The 18,315-nt window shown below is 47.9% G+C and overlaps 1 protein-coding gene across 14 annotated transcripts in view; it reads right to left on the minus strand.

The window, feature by feature from the left end:
• INPP4A (inositol polyphosphate-4-phosphatase type I A) overlaps window positions 1-18,315 on the minus strand; it is a 136,411-nt gene that overhangs the window by 89,380 nt on the left and 28,716 nt on the right. The gene's annotated exons all lie outside the window — the stretch shown is intronic.

An 18,315-nucleotide genomic window follows, 5' to 3' on the forward strand; every position in this document is an offset into this window, starting at 1 on the left:
TCCTCTGATGTAACTCTTCTGCAGGAATCCAGTCAGTGATCTAAAAGCTCTGCGGGCTGGGCCTGATTTACCCAGCCCAAGTTGCAGGGCCTCTGGGCGACCCTGGGGCGCTCCTGCCCGGCCTGACCCAGGTCTTCCTTCTTCCAGCTCCCCTAAAAATCTACTGGTTTCCACCTTTCAGGCCATCAAGGTGCACCACTGCTTGGGGGAAAGGGATAACAGGCTGATGAAAACACGGAAGGGGTTCCTCTTTCCAAAGGCAATTAAGAGCAGGGAAAGGTGCAGGACAGGAAAAAAGCAAGCAGAAGAGGGAAGACAAGACAACAGGGAAGCAAGGTGCTGGACGAGGAGGAATATTTTTCAAACTTCCCCAGACTTTCAGTGCCCCCAGGAGAGTTCACAGCACGCCTGCTGCTCCACAAAGTGTCACCAGGATGCGTGGGATTCTTAGGTCATCTTGAGAGAGCACCCACAATGTATGGGCATTTCCTTAAACTTGGCCCAATTCATACAGAATATTCCAGGAAATGACAAATCACTTAACACAATTACGGTTCTCCATGAAGATCCCCAGAAAAAGACAAGAAAAAGCTAGAAACTGAGCCCTCCGTTGGAGGGAGCAGTCAGGGACCAGAAATCTGCTGCCAGGGACCCTGGAAAGTAGTGTGGCCCACTCTGTGGGACTGTGGCAAATCTCCCACGATAGGTGGGGATTCAAAAGTTCTACTTCTGGTCCTGTTTCTAATTTAGATTTCTCATCAGGAGGTGCCCCTCCTCTTATTGTAGAGAGCACTCTTTCAATGAAACTTAAATAATTTTTATGAAGACGAGAGAATTTAGGTGGTTAGCAAACGCCCTGTTTTAGTCCTTCAGACAAGGTGTTCCCAATAGATTTCTGTTTCCTCAGTTACAGACTTACCTCAAGTAAAGAATATTCTACAAGGACAACAAAACTCTGGATTAACCCATTCAAAGGATGATGAATGAAGAAAGTTCTCAAAAGCCTCATGTAAAAAATCAACATACTTTCAAACATTAATAAGATGCTTATACTCTGAAATCAACAAAATTAAGCAGCTGGGTTCCCATCACCAGAAGAGCAGTGGCAGTGGTCCCTAAGTGACAGCTGACCCCACAGGTCAGGGGGACAACCACACACCAACTGTCCAGCAGCCTAGTGGTGCCACCGGCCCTGGTGGCTTTCAAGGAATCTGACCCTGTAGTGAGCCAAGGAGAGTAAGCTCAGGAACTATAAAAAGAAAAACTACCATAGTCCCCTTACTGTTTAAGTTTGGACAATAAAGTAGGAAATCCTCACTCATAATCACACCTTTACTGAAGTTAACTCTTTTTGTTTTTATAGATAAGATCAGTGTGTACAACAGATACCATATCCTGCTTTTTCATTTGTACATTAGATTGTAAACATATTTCATGCTTTGCCAGGCTGCATGATGATCTTATTTGCTGCATCAGCACCTTCAGGGACACATACTTTTTAACTTAATCCAAAATATATCTTACAAAGGAGGTACCATGTGGCTATGTCTCCAGCTCTTACACAGCCAAGGGCGAGGCTGGCAAAGCTCCAGAAATCCTTTGTGGTTGTGGCAGTGGTCAGTCATTGCTGGTGCAAAGGGAAGAAGTGCTAATGGAATGCGTTCACACCCCTTTGGGCCAGGCCATCCCTGCACAAAGCAGATGCACAGTAGAGCATGAATGTGCTCAGCCACTGTGTATATGTGTTGGAGGGGTGGGGGAACCTTTGCTGGAGGAGCTCCACCACAGGGAGATCAGAAGACTGAAGTCCTTGCTCTCTAGCAGGATCTCAGACTGAGGCGTTCACTTGCAGCACTACTTTTGCAGTAACATATTTTACACCATAAATTGCAAGATTTAATAGCAGTGTAAATGCTTGTTAGGAACACAGTAAATTATGGTTTGGTTATATGGTGAAACATTATGCAGAATTTTAAACGGAAATCACTGAGTTTACAACGACTGACAAGCAAAAAAAAAAAATTCTAAGATCTACCAATACAAATACACAGATGTACACACACACACACACACACACACACACAAAGTGGAAGGACATGAGAAGAAAATATATTAAAATGTTAACACTACTAGTGGTTGTACCATAATTTTCTTGTTTATCTATTGGACCATGTTTTTCTAAACTCTTTATAATAAGCATGCAAAATTTTATTAACTGTACCCACATGAGGTTATTTAGTATCTCCATGCTGTGGGGGTGCCTGTGTGACAGTCAGTTGAGTGTCTGACTCTTGGTATCAACTTGGGTCTGATTTGGGATTGTGAGATCAAGCCCCTCATCAGGCTCTGCTCAGTGTAGAGTCTGCTTGAGTTTCTCTTTCTTTCTTCCTCTGCTCCTCCCCCTGCACGCACACACTCTCTCTCTCTCTCATACCGAAATAAGTAAATCACACACACACACACACACACACACACAGACACACACACAGTGTTTTGGGCCCTCCTGCAGTACCCTTCTCACCCTGCTCCTGGGGCTAATTCTTCTTGGCCTCCCTCCAAACTCTGCTGGGAAAGCAATACCTCACCCCTCCCCCAATCTCACACAGTCCTCTGCACACATCCCCTCCATCACCCTAACCACATGAAATGTGTCACACCTCACACTCTCAGCTCATTGGGTAGTGACTGCGGCTTGACCATCTCTATACCACAGGGCCAACAGACACAAGGTTCCAGCAGGCCTGGCAGACAAGGATTAAGAGGGAGCAAAGACCAGGCTACACAGGAGAAGGGGACGTGGGAATGCAGAAGGCTGGGACCCAGGGAAGGTCAACTGGGGGCAGTTTCAGGAATAACTACAGGGCAGGAAACGGAAAGCTGTGGGTGTGGTGACGCTAGTCATCCCTGGAGACATGAGAGATATTAAGGAGGGAAAAGGACTTCAGAGGCGGGTGCCAAGTCCTTTCTGGAGACCAGGGTAACCTAGAATGACAGAGGGCAGTGAAAGGAAGTGGAAACAACAGCACAGTCATGGGTCAAGTCCACTTCTGGAAGGAGATGTAGGATGAGGAGTGAAAGAATGCCTACTCCATTTTGAGGCCTCTGGATTTCTAGGGAGAACCAGCCATATTTCAGTTTATGTGAGGAGGCAAAGGGGCATCTGTGAAGGGGGGAATGAGTGGGGAGCAAGAGCTTCTTTATGCAAAAGGAAAGGCTCCCAGCAGAGAGTGGAAAGGAGGGCTTCACTGAACATAAACACAGTCCATCTGACAGAGAGGCCATTTGGTCACCAAATCCTGGATGGCTACACAGCAGACAGTATCCCTGCCCTACCCTCCATGGGACCAGAGCAGCCAGCAGGAGGCTGGGACAGCCCAGGAAGAGAGGAAACAGAGAGCTGGTCTGGGCTTCTACCTTTAGGGCAGGACTCATGAGCCATGTTAGAGACAAGGTGTTTAAAGCAGAGACCATGGGAATGCTCAGTGGCAGATAGAAATTCCCCAAATGAAGCCAACTCTGCAGCAAAGGTGAACACAAGGCCAGCCTGTGCTCTGCAATGGAAACCTGGAAAGGCCCACACCCACTCGAGCATGCTCCCATGACAGCAAGGCAGGAGGGAAGAGGAAGAGGAGGGAGCATAGTCCATCAGGACTTGGCTCCACCCTGAACTTGACCATTCATTGCCTTACCACCTGGGGCAGCCACAAGCCCAAATTCAGAACAGCTGTTTCTGACCCCAAGTGTCTGAAGACAAACTGAGAATTAATAAGTAGTGCTTGCTTCTCATCCCCCATCAACAAGACTGTGAAGACAGAGTCACAAAATACAAAGGTTTAAGTGGGTAAAAAGAATACAATGCAAATTGAGGATGGTAGTAACCTCAGGGAGAGATGCAGGTACATGTAGTTTCAGTTGTACTGGGAATTAAAATGTCAAGCTGAAGGCATTATTTGTATTATTCTTCCTATGGGTTTTCATATAAAGTATGGCATAACAAAAATTTTTATTAAAATGAGGTAGATCCAAAAATAAATAATAAAATAAAATAAAATAAAATAAAATAAAATAAAATAAAATAAAATAAAATGAAGTAGATCCAAAATCCCTGTTTTGTATTTTCATGTACCTTTTTACTTTTCTTTTCAAAAAAGCAAAGTAGGTGTAATAAAATTTTAAATCTTCAATCAGAAGCCATGCCATTTCTTTTAAATGAGAGCATATGCACCTATCATTTTAGATCAAGACCTGGATGTCAACCACACTTGCCCACTATCAGTGTGGACTTGCTGGTTGCTGGTATCCATCCCCCAAGCCAGGCCCACTGGGAGATAACTCCAGTCAGGCAGAAATGATGGGGGGAACCTCACAGCTGCCCACAGCCTGCCCCTTTCCACCTTGCAAGAGAGCCAGTTATACCTGTCCAGAAGTGTGCAACTTTCATTTTTAATCCCCACCAGCCTGCCCTCCTTGCGGGGCCCTCACAGCCTGGACCAGGCGTGACTGATCCTTGACATCCAGTGGGGCCCACCTGTGACTTGCACCGATAAGTTAAACCACACTTGGCCAAGATGGCGCTCAGCAGCAACTCAACCTGCCATTCCTCTGGCAGGGTGGTGATTTTACCCAGACCCCCAAGATCTTCACCCCCAAAATGTGATCATGTAGGAGTCACAAGCACAAAGCAGGGAGAAAGGGGTCCTCACATCACCTGCTTTGCCTCTTTCTTTACTGCTGCTTCCGTGTATTAAAACTGTTCAAGCTTTGGGGCACTTGGGTGGCTCAGTGACTGAGCATCTGCCTTTGGCTCAGGTCATGATCCCAGGTTCCTGGGATCGAGTCCTGCATTGGGCTCCCTGCAGAGAGTCTGCTTCTCCTTCTGCCTATGCCTCTGCCTATCTTTCACAAATAAACAAACAAAATCTTTTTAAAAAGAAAAAATAAATAAAACTATTAAGCTTTTAAAGTACACAGTGTTGAGCTAATAAACCAGCAAAAGATTTCACATAACCCAACTCCAGTATGGTAGGCTCAAAGCAAAGGGAAAAAGAAAGGCAAAAGCGCTTGTTGCTGCAACCTTTCACTAAAGAAAAGAAAGCCTGGGGGTGCCTACGTGGCTCAGTTGATTAAGTGTCTGATTCTTGATTTCAGTTCAAGTCACAATCTCAAGGTCAAGGGTTTGGGCCCTGTGTTGGGCCCCACACTACGCATGACGCCTACCTGGAAAACAAACAAACAAACAAACAAACAAACAAACAAGTAAATAGAACAAAAAACCTGGCCCGGAGGTAGCGGTGGGGTGGTACACCCCTGAGGTCCAGCTACCAAATGCTCAAGCCCAGCAAGCATCCCATTACAGACTGTGGTTACTTTCCTCCCCTTCCTGGGATTCTGCAAAGCACAGTTTATTAGGAGGGACAGCGAAATGCCTAGAATTCTCTCCAAACACAAGCCTGCTTGCTTACGCTGGATCACTGGAGGAGATATAATAAAGTCTGCTCATAAATTTGCTATTGAGGCTTCATGTAGTAAGATCATTTCATATGGAGAAGTATGGCATTAAATTACATAGGGAATAGTGTCATTGAATCTTTATACCTAAAATCACTTTAGACAGGTAAAACATGCCAACTTTAAGGCAAATAAATGCAGTTCCATAAAGAACCCAAGGGATTAGCCAGGGGCCGATGGCAACCAGAATAAGTGACTCTAAACAAAAGAGGGTTTCACCTGCCAATGAGTTAGGGACAGATGGGGCTAGGCAGGGCTAGATATAGGGCCATGGGAAGCAGTCTCACAAAAATCCCCAAAATGATGAAGTGTAAGGAAACTAGAGATAAGGGAACAAGCCAGACCACTCTGCCCTAAGGTGTGGGTGGGGAGCGTGTCTTGTTGTAACAGCTACTTAATGACCAACAAAGAACAACCAGACCCCAAAGAAGAAGTAAGCCATTAAAGATGTTATCAATAGTCCTTACTCAATGGTGATGTCAATAGATAATGTTAAAACGATTTAGGTTCCCTGATTAGGCTCTCAATGAAAGACCAATCCCACAAGCCCTCAGTGGCAACCCGGCCGGGACCCCTCTCACTCCTGAAAGCTTTCTCTGTATCTTTACTTAATAAACTTCTAACCCTTTACTCACTCTCCTGTGTCCATGATATTCATTCTTCAACTCCATGAGATAAGAACCAAGCTCTCCCATATCACCAACTGCAGTACATTTGAGACATGCCAACTGACTGAGCTGGCACTAGCACATCAAATGCCTTGAGGCTTTTGGGAAAGACACGCAGTTTCTTTCCTTCTAGAGCATGTTCAGAAGATGTCTTGACCCCACTCATAGGGTCACACCATGTCCATCAATGCTCCTCCAACCCCTCCTATTCACAAACCCTTGGCGCCTCTGTGGGGTGAGGCTTTACACTGAGTGACATCGATGACCTCACCATAGAAGCACCAGATGCAAGAAAATGTCACAGGTGCTCTAGTTAAATTCTGTTTTGTCAGGATCCCCAACTCAAAAGAGTTTGGAGTTGAAAAGTAATTAGTAAGTGAACTAGCAAATACCTGGTGTGCTGCCTGCTGTAAATGCACCTGCCAGGGCTCCCACATAGCCATGGACTGACTGGCATGTGAGGATGGGGCATACATCATACCACTCCTCATTCTTATTGCCAGAAGAGTCCAGATCCAAGGCATGCAGTGGCCCTATCTGCTTGCTCACCCTCCCCAGGCTGGCACAGGGGAATGTGGCTGGAGACAGACACACGGGCACCATGCACTACACCTGGAACAAGGCAGGTTGGTTAAAGATTCAGTCCCATGGAGGGCCTGGGGCTGTACTGGCTACTCAGGGGGGACACAATCTGCCTAAAAAGGCTGCTGGCCAGAAGCAAGGGACCAAATGTGTAAATGCACAGTGGCTGACTGGTCACGTTGGTCACTTGCTCTCCAGCATAACAGGAGCCTACCTAGGTCTAAGCCTGAGAGGACAGAGAGCCAAAGGAGAGGAAGACCAGCCTGGGGCCTTGCTCTCCACAGCTGAAAGCGATGCTGACTGCGCTCCTTTGCACTAACAGGTAAAGTTACAAAAACAATCCTTCCACAGCAAAATCTACACTGAACCAACAGAAACCATGACAGGACACTGGATAAAATCTGAACCCATGTCTGAACCTCCCTTCCCTCCTCTGCAATTGGAAGTGAATAATAACCACTTTACCAGGTAGCTGGTGAATCAAAATCCTTGAAATATGCCTGGCACGATACCTAGCATGTGAGCCAACCTCTTGGGGATGAGTCCTCCACCTGTCCAAGACAGTGAGAGAGCAGGACCCTCTGGGGGCTCCACCAGGTACCCTCACAAATCAGGAAAAAAAGGCTTTCTGCTTCCCAGAGACTGAGAGGGTAGCCCAAAGGGAAGGATGCTGGCACTGCTGGAAGAGAGAGCCCTGTAGCTCCTGTTGGAAGAGACTGACCTCAGGCAAGACCCCTGGAAGCAGCTCTCCGGCCCTCTAGGCTATTTGGATGCAATTTCTAAGGCCATGAGAAGATAAAAGCATCTCTGGGAAAGGTCTTCTAGGAAGTCACCAACCACAGGCCTGAGGGGCAGTTTTAGAACCTGGTCTAGCCCAGGGCCAGGCATGAAGGGCCCTAGAGATCACCACATGGCAACAGCTCAACCCCCTTGGCCAACCAGAAGCCAAGGAGACTGGGCAGGGTTCATTTTTCTTTTTTAGGTGACTCTCCCCTGGGAAAGAGAAGAGGGGAAAGAAGTTTGTTGGCATCCTCTGTACCTCAGATTCCATTTGTGACTGTTATTTGTTTCAGAGAAGCTGGCACATGACAGATGTTTTATGGACCAAAGTAAACCAAATGGGACCCCATCCTCACCACCTGCCTGTGTCATAGACAATATGGATTACGGGCTATAAGTCGGTTCTGTGCCTCCTGGCACACTTGAGAAGATCCTAACACATCATACCTTTCCAACTTACAAACAGCAGGGCCACAACTCTCGTCCCCATGGCTGGAACAAGCTGGTTCAGACCAGTTATTCCCATGAAGAGATGCCAACAACCAAACTATTCATTCATCTCCGAGGCCTCTGTAAATGAGAACTGGCATGTAGCTAATGGTGAAACAGCTGGGCTCCTGGCTTTTGAGTCACCTTGCTAAACTCATCGTGATAGGATAGCTTTGGGACATCTCATGAGGCACAAGCAGGAGGAAGGAGCTCCTGCCAGAGCACCACAGATTCTGTGTCCCCATCAGAACTGCCGCCAAGTAGAGCAGGGCCACGAACCCCACCCCACGCTCTTAGAGTCAGCCAGGCTATCAATTAACACTGAAAGAAGTAGCCCAGTTTTCAGAAGGTAATAAAAATGAAGTAGTATCTCTAGTGGAGGGTGGAAGAGGGATAAGTGTCCAAGACAACTCAAAGAGCACTCTGGAGACCAGTATGAGCATCACCAGGGAGCTTGTAGGACGGGCCTGGAGGATTAGGGCTGCCTCCCTGGGGGCGGAGCCCAGCACCAGGCCTGGAACAATTTGTCCAGGTGAGTCCTAGATCTAGTTTCCTGGCTTAGAAAGAGGCCTGAAGCTTGACACAACTGTGTCCAGTGAAGTCTTCATGCTCTATGAAAACTCAGACTTCCTTCTTTTCAATACACTGAAAAAGCACAAGAGAAAGACCAGGGTGTGAGCTATGTCCACACTCAGTGACAGAAGAATGGACCACAGAATAAGGCAGGACTGAATGAGTCAGAGAGCTGCGTCTTCCTCAGCTGTTCCCACCCCAGCCTCCCACTCTCCCCTCTACTGCGGCACCCTCTTCACAGCTGTGTCGGTGACCAACAAAAAGGTCAGAAGAGAGATCACCACCATTTGGTGCAAGGGCTGTGTGTGTGTGTGTGTGCATGTGTGTAACTCAACACCTGCCCACAGTTAACTCAGAATCTGGGCTGAGGGCTGCCCCACACCCACTGTGACCGGAACTGCAGCAGAGCCAGGTGGAAAGCCACTCTGCAGCTGGCCACCTCTGCTCTGGAATCCCTCAGACTCTTGGACAAATGACCCAGCCCTCGATCAGCAGACAAGAAACGGAATGTTGTAAAAGCTCCCCTGGACACAGAGACATCCTGAGTCTGGACCGAGCAGGTCCTGCCACGAGGAGAGAGGCCTTCACCAAAACCAGTCTGTTCAGCTGGCCTGAGGCTGTCCTCTTGGGTGGGAGGGAGGACACTGGGACTTAAACACAGTGTGCATGGAACAGGAAAAGGAAATACCCACAAATTAAAAAGTACGCCCTATTTTAGCACTAAACACATATCCCTCTCACACAGAGCAATGTCCAAAATAGTCCAGCCTATTTTAAGGAGATCAAAGGAGTTTCCAAATGGGCTACAAAGCCAGCCTAGAGTCTGGAAGATTAGGGCTGCATAATAACCTAGGGTTAGAGGCTGCAGATGGTGTTTAACCACCTCCTACTCCAGCCTATTTAAGGCCCAAGAGACTGGGACCCCTAAGAGCTAAACTGGCTGCTCTAGTCCTCCTGGCTCAAATTCCATCCTCCACCGCTGATCTCTCCTCCCATACAGGGGCTCAGGCCACAGGAGTCAGAGGAGTCTGCAGCCTGTCCTCCCTCACCACTGTGGTCTCCTGGGCAGGAGAGCACTCCTCCATAAATCGTCACAGGTGGGGGATGGGGAGCAGGGTGTGGTGGAGGGAGAAAGCCTCTGCTTGTCAGCCAGACTTTGGGCTGAAGAGAATCAGTCACTCTTGGAGGGACTATGACTACCAAGGTCTTACTCTCTTACAAAGGGAGGGAAGCTCCCTCAACACCAACATTGTGTCCTGGGTGATGACCAGCCCAAACAGCTCAAGATTTGCTGGAATTGAGGCCCTGGTTAAACCTTTCTTGTTAGGCTGTGGTCTGCGAACAGTGTACCCTAGAGAAAGGCTGCAAGCAAAGATGCCCCTAGAATTGGGGAACAGGGCCTGAAGCAGTCACTGAGACCATGGTTTCCCCGCTCAAGCAGGATGACCAGAACATGCCACCACACCTGCTCATGACAAAAGGTGACGAGTGTGCTGATGTGGGCACCTGAAGGAGGCAAGATGGCAGACGGAAGGGTAGAGCATGCCTCCTATCCCTGGAAGGGGGCCTGCCCCACAGTCAGGAGCACAGTCTGGAGCCAGATCATCTGTGTTCCAATCCCCACTCTGCCACTCACCAGGCAAGGCGTAACGAGCACTAACTGGCTCAACCTCCTACTCCTCAGTTTCCCTGTCTGAAACTGGCCAAAGAAGCATCTACTTTGGCTGTTGCACCGACATTATAATTTCATCCCCACAAACTATGAGGCACACAAAAAGCTACTCAAGTGTTTGCTGCTACTCATTATTACTATCACTACTACCAAGGCCATGTGACACTCCCAAATCCCTGGGACACTTCCATCCATTCAGAAATAAGGGTTCTGGAAGCACTTGTGCCAACCCACTAGATCAAGACAACAGGGAAGGGGCTGAAAGTACCCAGAGAACAGAGAAAACTTACAACAGGAAATAAGGCCTTGATGAAGGTCGATAAATCTATTAAAAGCACCCATTAAAAACCTGGCTAGAAAAGAATGGGCCAGAGGGCCCTGTGAGAATTTCTACCCTGGCAACGAGGAACTCAGAGGGAGGTGGGCCCCACTCTACTCTGGCGCTGGAGAGGTGTCCCGGAACCCCACCCTCAGCAGAATTCAGCCTCCAGACATTTCCTCCCTGCACACACCCAGGGCTGGGCCACAGTGCTTTGGTGAAGGCCTCCCTGACTCCAGGGTGGGGGACTGGAAACCCAGGGGCAGAGGTGGGGGTTGGGGTGAGGGTGCTGCTTGTCCCCACAATAAAGGGTGTGACCCAGCTGAAGATAGTTCCTGCCCCGAGGTGCTCCTCAGACAAGCAGGGCAACCTCCTGCCAATGTGGAGGGGTGTTTGGACTGAAGCCAGTTGAGTGTGTGTGTATACAGAACCTTTAGAGCCCAGGTGCCGGTGGCACTGATGCGTGCGGCCCAGCGATGCCTGACCAAGAGGCTGGGGTTACCTAGCCCTGAATAAGCAAAATTCAAATTCTAGGAACCATCAAGACTCAAATCTTAAAAGCTTTCTGCAATCTTGATTTTAAAAAAAAAAGTTTCCTATGGTATGAATCTTCATTATTCTATGTGCCCATTCTAATTAAATTCTTTCAAAAGTTTTGAGATTAAAAAAAAAAAATTCAGGTGGCAAGTCTGACTCATTTTATTAAGGAGAAAAACGTGGGCAAAACCTCATGGCAAGGCAGGCTTGTTACCACAAAGCCATTCCACCATCAAATCTTGACTACTCGTGGGTGGGTTAAACGTGTGGATTTGCCTTTAGGAAACCATGAGAAGGTTTCTGTGGGAAAAAATTAAAACCATGATAACTGCACTCTACAGTTATTTGTAACTGCTGGCAACAGAGGGGGACACGCAGGGCCCCCTACAGAAGCAGGCCCTACAGAAGCAGAGCTGTTCACTTCCTCCTGGAACCCCCACCCCAGTAAGGAAACAAGGAGCCCAGAGTGGGCTCCTGGGCTCACCCCGACGCCACACAGCCCTGTCTGCCACAGCTATAACCATTTTTGGTCATGCAATCGAACACTGACACTTTAAAGCAGAAAAGCAACATATCTGTAATAGTCTAATGTGCTAAATTTTACATATAACTTTTCCCAAATTAAACTCCTTTTGCACTACGTTTTGATTCCTTTTGTGTCACTTGTGATTTTGCTTTATCCAAGGCCCAGCCTCCCTCTCCAACCTCTTCTGCTTTCCTGGTTGATCAAGAATTGAGTTTCAACAGCTGGGGAGAGAGAGATTTGTACTTGAAGTACCACCCACCTGGTTTTAGAAGGCTCTCTGTAACCTGGAGATCCGACGGGCTAACTATAACTCTCTGACTTAAATTAAATCCCTTCCAGGGCTCTCTCAGCACTCAGGGGATGCACTCCAGAGCCCTTCACCCGGCATGGACCATCCACCTCTCTGAGAAAGCAGTTTCTCTCTGGCTTTCACGTACACATCCCATGCCTTTACTCTGGTCTCCTCTCCATCTAGAATGCCCTTCCTGTTCTTGTGGGCTTGGGCTTGACAATTCCTACTCATGCTTGCCCAGTTTAAATAACAGTTCCTCTGTGAAGCTTCTCCCACACCCAGGCAGAAATACCCTCTGCTCTTTATGACACAGCCCTCCCTATAACCATAAAGAAAAACACCTTTAATACACTCTAAATCCCCATCTCCTATGAACTCCTCAAGGGAAGGGACTGAGTCATCTCCATCTTTAACCCTTTAGTGTTCAGCTGACCCATGGAAGCAGCCCCAAACAAGCTTTTATTAAATGATTAAATGACTAAGAAACATAAATTTTTTTATCTCTAGTGCACCAGACAGGTTCAGTACATAAGAAAAATTATTTGGAAGTGCTTTTTATCGATAAAATAGATGTTTTCTTAAAAGCCATGACTCTAAAGTAATGAAACCAATTTTTCTGCTCTTCACTTAGGCTGATGTCAATGGCAATGTGCAAAGAGAGTCTATGAACTGCTAGGGACAAGGCAAACTGCCCGAGTGGTGGCACTCTAGGCCACGACTGGTTGAATGGGTCTACAGGCTCCTAGTACCTTACAGAATACAAGAAGGCTAAGACCTGGGGTCAGGAGCCTGGTTTGGATCTCAGCTGTCACTCACCAGCCAGGAGACAGTAGTCAGGCCAGTTATCTGCTCCAACCCTCAATGATATCTGTGGAGTGAGTGAACAGTGACATGGCACCAGTCAGGGCTCATCTCACCCCAAGCTCTTCAGAGCACAGAACACCAAGATTTCTAAGGGATTTCCATGTTGCAAAGAACACAACACACCTCTAATTACCTTGGAGGATATTCTGGTGTGTAGGAGTCCTGCTTAAAAGAATAAAACCTGCCACAGACCCACCAAGCACCTAGAAGGATGCGAGATTGCCCTCAACTGCTCTGCCATGGACACCAAAATCCAACTCAGCCACAGGTTGATATTGAGGCCAGCAAGGTAATATTAGATACTATTAATACAAAGAAAGAATAGACTAAAATAAAGCCACAGTGATTTCATAACCCATGTGTATGGCTCTCCACATAAGCCTAAATTAATGCATGTTTTCAAAGGAAGAGGACCCAGAATCATACATGTCTATATATGACAGACCATCTCCAAGAGCATGCATAAAAATGCTGGGCCTGCTGGTGGCCTCTGGAGAGCGGAACTGGAAGGCAAGACAGAAGCCATGATTTTTGTCTCTATACCTGTTTGTAATTTTTGAGTGATGCCACAAGTAAGGAACACCCTCATAGTGTGTAACTATTTAAGACATGTAATAGCCTCAAATAAGTTTTGAAACTGTCCCCCAGTGAATAAATTGTATCTTTCCCAGTATCATAAATATTAACTCTCAAACGTTTCATTCCACTTCCTGGTGAAGTGGGAAGTCAAGATATTTAAGACCCAGATCAGCTTTTTAATGCAGTGTGACCTTGGGCAGGCATTTAACAAAAGTTGTCACTTTCAGCTTCTGAGAAACAAGTAAACTATGCCTGTTTCCAGGGGAGACTAGACAGACAGAAGGACAGACAAAAAGCACCCCATGCACTACGCAAATAGGAGCTGTTGACCCTCCTGGACCTGAGAAGGACAGATGAAGAATGAGTGGATGAACACAGGGAAGATGGGACGGTCAGTGGGCCAGGAGTGAGGACACTCCAAGGTGCAAGGTGTCACAGGCACCCACTGATTCACCAAAGCTCAAGAGGCAGCAACTAGCCTTGCGGCCATGACCTGGCCTCGGTGCTGCTGCTGTGTACATACACACCACTGACCCTTCTGCTCTGGACAGGTTTTGGAGGAATTGTCATGGGCTGCTGGGTTCCAGTACAGCTGTGTATGTTGCACCCTCCTCCCCTGATGAAGGACCCCACTCGTGGCTCCTACTTATCACTGCCAAAAGCGCCCAGCTCTCTACTGATGTCCAGAGGGGAGGGGGGTATGGACAGAAACAGAAAAAATAGAATCACAAAGAATTCTATTTTCTCATTGGAGGAGCCATGGCCCAGGTGATACTCTTGGTTCCCCACACACTCCTGTGGGGCACAGAGGAGGGACAAGGACAGGCAGTTCTCAAACACAAGCTCAGTACTGATGCCACAGTCAGTGGGGCCTCCTCAGCACTTTCAACATCACACAAGGTGGTCCCCGCTTAAGTCAGCCTGCACCCCGGCCAGACCCTCCAACAGTTTGCCAGGCATGGGGTGGAAATGCAGATCTATAACCTGATTTCCACGTACTGTGACTTCAGCCACACAGGGGTTCTTGGGCACTCCTGGGGGCTGAGGGGTCTGGGGCAAATCCACTAATAGGGCCAACAACATGCTGAGAGCGTCAACGTTTATGAGATATTGGGGGTGGGGTGGGGAAGAAAATTGCAGATCCCCGGGCTAAGCATTTCAAACCTGCAGTCCACTCAGCAAACACTGAGCTTGTCCCTGATTCCCAAAAGCTCAACCTGGGGTTTTAGCCTCTGAGAAACAGCAGATTCACAGGCCTAATGTCCAAAAGCACCCACTATCATCCACACCTTCATCCGCAAGACTTTAAACCTCTCAGATGGCTTAATAAGAATATTCCAAATGTGACGAGATACCACAGAAATCTTAAGTTTAAAAAAAAATGCACATACATACTCCCACCTATTATATATTTTGATTCTACATTTTCTCCTGAAAGCTTAGTGAGATTGCCAAGTTTAAAGAAAAAAAAAAAAAGCTTTTCAAAGTTCAAATATTTCTTTTTAACCCAACAAAGGCATTCATCTTTTCCTCCTACACAAAATGGCTGTAAAATAACGGAACAGTGTCTCTCATGGGGCTTAGGTCAGGACATTATTCAATTGGCCATCTGCAGTGGAGATATAGACACACATATGCACACATCTAACACTCATGGCTAAATCTGTTTTATTTTTTAAAAATTTTTATTTATTTATTCATGAGAGACAGAGAGAGAGAGAGAAGCAGATACAGGCAGAGGGAAAAGCAGACTCCCCATGGGGAGCCCGATGCAGGACTCGATCCTAGGACCCCGGGATCATAACCTGAGCCAAAGACAGACACTCAACCACTAAGCCACCCAGGTGCCCCGCTAACACTGTTTTAATGTGACCTCCAATCAAAAGTTTGCCCAAATCATTCTGGTTTCTGATACTACGGATTGAATGGGTTATAGCAAGAGGGAAATGCATATTGAAACCTATTCAAAGAAGACCCGTGAAGGTTTCCTTGGAAATGTCTTTCAGCTCCTCCTGCAGCCTGGCCCTGCACCACACCTGACCAGAGGCAACATCCAAAGAAGTGACCACCCAATCGACCACCACCTCTTCCACAATCCTGGAATAACACTTCTTCCCTTCTGCTCCTTAAGTGCCTGGCCAAGAAGGGAGAAACACCCCATCAACTCTCCTTGCATGGGCCCAAGGTGCTGGGTTCCAGTTCCCGCCATGCTTTCCAATGGAGGGGAAGGGAAGGGTTGTCCACTTGGGGACAGACCTACCAGGCAGGCCCTCAGTTCCCTTAGAGCTCAGAGCTGGTGGCAGGTGAGCTTCCTGCTCCCCTTTATGCAGTGGGTGTGTACAGGTATGCAAGGCTCCTGTCAGGAGGCATCCAGATAGAGGTCATGAGTTCAGGAGACATTCAGAGGGGGGCACGCCTGTGTTTCATCAGCCCCCACTCTTCTCCCCCACCATGCCCCCAAGAGCCGGGCTCCTTAAAATCCAAGGACATCACAAGGCAAAAAGTAGGATTCTAGAACCTCAAGAAGTGAAAAGGAGAGGAAAAAGGAAAAAAGAAAAGGTTGAGGAAAGTCTTAGTGGCAGTCACAAATCCTATGTGAGGCAGTGGGTCTGATACAGATCCTGCCAGATGGTTTAATGCCTCACAGCCTCAGCCCATGTGTTACTCCTTTATGTGTTTAAGAGGAACACAATCTTAACAATCAATGCCATTAAGAAGACTTTGTGGCTGTAATTCAATTCCTAAGTTCCTAACGAGAAATAAAGTAGCCTTTGCTATCAAGAAGCAAGTGGGCAGAAAACTGTGTGGAGGTTCCTCAAAGAGTTAAAAATAGACCTGCCCTACGACCCAGCAATTGCACTGTTGGGGATTTACCCCAAAGATTCAGATGCAATGAAACGTCGGGACACCTGCACCCCGATGTTTCTATCAGCAATGGCCACAATAGCCAAACTGTGGAAGGAGCCTCGGTGTCCATCGAAAGATGAATGGATAAAGAAGATGTGGTTTATGTATACAATGGAATATTACTCAGCAATTAGAAATGACAAATACCCACCATTTGCTTCAACGTGGATGGAACTGGAGGGTATTATGCTGAGTGAAATAAGTCAATCGGAGAAGGACAAACAGTGTATGTTCTCATTCATTTGGGGAATATGAATAATAGTGAAAGGGAATATAAAGGAAGGGAGAAAAGAAATGTTGGGAAATATCAGGAAGGGAGACAGAACATAAAGACTCCTAACTCGGGGAAAGGAACTAGGGGTGGTGGAAGGGGAGGAGGGCGGGTGTTGGAGGGGAATGGGTGACGGGCACTGAGGTGGACACTTGACGGGATGAGCACTGGGTGTTTTTCTGTATGTTGGTAAATTAAACACCAATAAAAGTTAATTAAAAAAAAAAAAAAAAAAAAGAAGCAAGTGGGCCTTCCCTGTAGTCGTCCCCCTCACCCTCCCTCACCAGACCAGGCACTTGGCTACACTACAGGAGGCCTGCTGCAAATATGCCCCCACCCTATTGCTGGGGATCTGTAAACAGCTGCCGGTGCGTCGGTCTCATGAGGGTCTCATCCTGTGCCAATGCTGTGGTTCTAAAGCACCCAGGGCGCGTGCCCAAGCCATCGTGGAAGAGACTGTTAGGGTAAACAGGGGGTGGGGGAATTGCAATTCTAAACAGAGTTGTCACGATGGGCCTTACTAAAAAGGTGACATTTGAGCAGAGACCCAAGGAAGCTATGAGAGCAAGAAAGCCATATGGGTATCTAGGGGAAGAAATGGCAGGCAGAAGGCAAGCCAGGGCACCTGCCTGAAGCTAGAATAGGGACAGTAGGAGGAGAGAGCGTAGAGGCAGGGTCAGTGGCAGGGGAGGTGGGGGGATGCCCTGTGGGGCCTCATGACCATGGCTTCACATCCAGGAGAAGTTCTGAGGGTTCTGAACAGAGGTGTGAGCTCAAGTGATTTTGCTCTGAAAAGTCCTCTGGCTGCTCCACTAGAAACTGGGGGCAAGAGCAGCAGGAAGGGCAGACGCCCTGCAGATGGTGCAGAACTGAAGGCAAAGGTGAGGGCACAGGGAAAGGAGACGCATGTGTGTTCGGCAGGTGGAGCCAGCAGGACTTCCTGACAGATGATACAGAAAGGGAAGGGCTGTCAAGGACACTTCTGAGGCTTCACCGAACAGCTAAGCAACACAAGAGTGTGTGGTGATTTGCTGAGGTGAGGAAGAGCGGGTGAGCACGAGAATGAGTCTGGTCTGGGACACATCACGTGTGAGGTGCTTACTGTGAGGAAGGCAGTGGATACAAGAGCCTGGAGTCCAGGGGAGATGTCTAGACTGGAGCAGTGCACTGCTGAACTGGCTGCCTGGAGGAGGTAAGTAAGCCACCAGAGGGGACGACAGCACTAGAGAAGGGAGCAGAGCAAAGGTCCCACCCAGGACTGGGTCCCAAAGGTATCAGGGAGTAGAGGAGAAACTAGGCCAGCAGACTGAGTGAAGCAGGAGAGCAATCCAAAGTGAGGAGTTCTGGGAGCTGTCAGGAGAATGTTTCAGGGACATGTGAGGAAGTGAGAGGCCACCGAAGAATGAAGCCTGGGGACTGGCCACTGTTGGGGACAGGGAGCGGTGTACAAGAGGCTGGCCTCAGAACACGCGAGTGGCACCCATGCTGGTGGGTGGTCCACACAAGTGCAATCCAGGCTGCTGGAAGCAAGACCAGCAGCAGAGAGTGGGGTGAGGTGATGTAGAGACAAGAGGTTGAAATAACCATTTAGGACAGGGCTCAGCCAAATCCTGCCCAACATTTGTTTTTGGAGAGTTTTAATGGGACATGGCTGCATCCAATTGTTTCCCTAGTGTCTATGGTGGCTTTCACACCATCACAGCAGAGCTGGGTGGTGCTGCCACAGAGCCTGTATGGCCCACAAAGCC

Source organism: Vulpes lagopus, chromosome 5 (genome assembly GCF_018345385.1).
Source record: "Vulpes lagopus strain Blue_001 chromosome 5, ASM1834538v1, whole genome shotgun sequence".
Taxonomy (NCBI): domain Eukaryota; kingdom Metazoa; phylum Chordata; class Mammalia; order Carnivora; family Canidae; genus Vulpes; species Vulpes lagopus.